Source organism: Halyomorpha halys, unplaced genomic scaffold, assembly GCF_000696795.3.
Source record: "Halyomorpha halys isolate HHAL.00 unplaced genomic scaffold, Hhal_1.1 Scaffold33.1, whole genome shotgun sequence".
Classification (NCBI taxonomy): domain Eukaryota; kingdom Metazoa; phylum Arthropoda; class Insecta; order Hemiptera; family Pentatomidae; genus Halyomorpha; species Halyomorpha halys.
In genome coordinates this window covers 1228859-1232437 of record NW_027109698.1, presented here as the reverse complement: position 1 = coordinate 1232437, position 3579 = coordinate 1228859, and positions in this window count along the sequence as shown.

The following is a 3579-nucleotide window of genomic DNA, read 5'->3' as shown; positions in this document are numbered from 1 at the left end:
AATATATAATGAATAAATATCAGAATATATATTGATAGTTCCCATTTCGCTGAGATAAAGGAGAAATAACTTAAAAGTATGTCTAGAATATAATGGGTGCCATATTTCAGAAATCACTAATTAAAGTGATTGTTTTTATTACAGTTACATATAATTAGTAATTGTACGTTTCGTAAGAACTGGTCCTTAGCCCGTGAAACTGTAGGGCATTGGGTGTCAACTTTATAGTTAATAGAGCCACGGTTTTACAATCTGAGGTGTAGGGTTGCACAAAAAGAATTAATTCGCTTTTCGTGAGATAGACTTTCACAAGGGCAAGTGTTAAGTGATACAACAATATTTAGATCTCACGTTTTCTTACACTTTAGATCAAGTAAAAATGTGTTCGAAAATCAATGGTTGCCTAAAATATCTCAACATGGTAGATTTTAATTATTACCGCTTTAATATACATTATGTAATACTACGACTAATGTTAAACATTGACCATTAACAACAATATATTTAATTTATGACCTCATTCAAGCAAAATTACTTTTTTCTATGGTGCAATGCCTAAAATTTTGTTGCCTGTTGTTTTCTTATGAATTATATAATCATAAATTATCTTCTAATGTTTTTCCATTCTCAAAGTCTCTCACGTAGAAAAACAATTAAAATTAGAAACATTAAAATAAATCATTCTACTAATTATAGAATTTCCAATTCGATTGAAACCTTTTTCAAAACAATTAAATGAACCTTCTTGAAACAATTAGTTTCTCCATTTCAAATGAAAATTGTTCTATTTCAATTGGAACCCGACTGGACTTGAATGATTCATGAAAAATATATTTTATTTCTCTGAATTAATTAATAAAAAATAATTATGTTTAATTCAATAATGACTATAATAATTTCAGCATATTCTTCGGACGTTTATTTCATTTATTAGATAAACTATATTAAGTGCTAATTTAGACTGGATATAAAATCAATGAAAAATAAAATTATAGCTGTTTATTTATTTTTAAATGCTTATTAATATAATTGTATTCGTATTTTTTAGAAAGGGTATGGATAAATTCTTACCCAACAATGTAATCATCGTCAGTTGAATATCGATATTTTATTCATAATCCATTAAGATTATCTAATAAATGAAATAAATCTCCAATGAATATGCCGAAATTATTTGGAAAGTAAGTATTGAATTTAAAATAATTATTGTAAGTATTGTTAGAAACATAATTTGTATTAAATTATTCGTCTGGTTGGGTTATAATTGAAATGTAAAATAGTTTCAATGGAAATGGAAAAAGTTACAATTTACATAGAAAAGGTCACATTTGACATGAAAAATGCAATAATAGAGACGGTCATAAAATTGATTTGTATTAAGGATTTCCTTTCTATTATAAATACACTACCATTTGTTGTGGATAATCTTATATAAGAAGAATTAAATATTAATGATTTTTAATTTTTTTTTAAAAAATAGGCTTTTAACTTATAATAAAGGAAATGACCTGGGCAGAATAGCCTGCAAAAGTAACTCTAAATTTAATGTGGGGAAGAAATTATAATTGAAGATGTACATGAGGATGGCTAAAATGGCCGAAACGTTGGACTGGTAAAAAATAAAAGTGTTGAGACAAAAAAGGATACAATTTTTTTGATTTATTTAATAAATAATTACCTTGTCTCAAGAAATTGAAATAATATAATTTAAGTAAAAATTGTTTATTCAGATTTATAATTCAACCAGGGATGTTAAAAAATGTCAATATATTTTATTATAATTAGATAATTGCATTAAAATATTTTAGAAATATCTAAGTATATAAAACGGCATTACAAATTTTTAAAAAACTTGCAGTGTGACTTACTGTTAAAAAAAACTCTAAATTATAATTAATATTTAAATATCACACTATCTCTTATCATCATTTGAATTCTCCCTATCTCATTCTATTACCCACAAATCATAAATATTCCTTCCTTCTATATACTTCCTCATTTTCTGCTTTAATCTTCTTGGTAAAATATTCAAAGTCAATTCAATTCTTTCCTCTTTCTTTAGTCTACTAGAGTTCCTCAAGGCATTATTATTAGTTATTATTATCGAGTGACTCATAAAGTGTTTAATTATAATTATTATCAGTGAGTACCGATCCATTTATTGCATCCTATATTCTCCAGTCATGTATCAATTCAAATTAAAAATTTTATCAGCAATTGAAAATTAATATAATTATCAATAAACTAACTTCAATCTGGGAACCAATCAATATGAAACTATTAAGTTTATTTAGGCTTACACCATTAAACTACGAGATTCGATCAAACCACCAATTCTTTAGAAGTTCAACTAAAACTTTTCATAAGATCGTAACTACAATTAATCCAAATTAATAAAAAATCGAGCACATTATATTAGTAATTTTTTTTTAAATATGGGGATCTTTACAAAATTTTAATTAGTGTATTTTGTATCCAGTGTATATCCCTTCACAATTATGTATTTTCATAGTCACCAAATGAAAAATTGATAATCAATAACAGTACAACCCATTAACGGTCAAGGGTTTAGTACTTCGTAAAAAAGTATTGTTTCTTGAACAACGATTGTGTATAGAGGTGATTTGCTCAAGATCGCGCTCAACGACTGAATTTTTCATCAATTAAGGGTACCAGGTTAATGAGGCTGGATGGATCCCGTAAGGCTCCCTGAACCCATAGGGGTGGCTAGGGTGAATGACTAGGGGTGACTCACGGCAGAGTAAAAAATTATTTGCCTCAGCCGGATTCTAACACGGATCCTTGGAGTTAGACAGAGCCTTACCACTGAGTCATCCCGTTCCCCGTAATGTCACCAAAAATATCATGATTTATTTAATAGAATCATATCACAAGAACCAACTATCATCCATATGGAAATAAAATAAATGTTTATTTTCTCTGATAACCCGTGATAATCCTTAATTGAATAAACTTATACTTCCTATAGCATAGCATACTTTTTTATTTCATTAATTCATTCATTTATTACTTTAAGGTAATACCTTTATAACATATTTCTAACATTTATTTATATAGAATATATTAATATATAAATAAATGTTAAACATGAATCGTCAATTTGATTCCTAAACAAGTCACAAGATACCAAAATTTTCGTTTTACAACAAAAAACAGCACATGCCAGACTGTAATGGTACAAGGTAATTCAAAATGAGTGATAATTAAAATTTGACTGTCTGGAGGAGAAATAGATTACATTTATGATTACATTTATGACTAATGTAATTTCTTAAGTCAAACAACCGTCACGAAAAATAAGAAATAATAATTATCAATAAACACAAAAAGTGTTTCTTCACGATTAAATTATTCATGAAATAATTTGAAGATTGAAGTGAACTGTTGACAACATAATTGTTTAAAATAGCGATTAAAATGAAATCAAAATACCTACTTGAGATAAAATTGTTTATAAAAACATTTAAATAATATTAAAGAAAGAAAAAATGTTTATAATAGCTCCTTCTAATTAACTGATGAGTCAACTTCAGATTCTTCTTTTTTTACAAAATCACT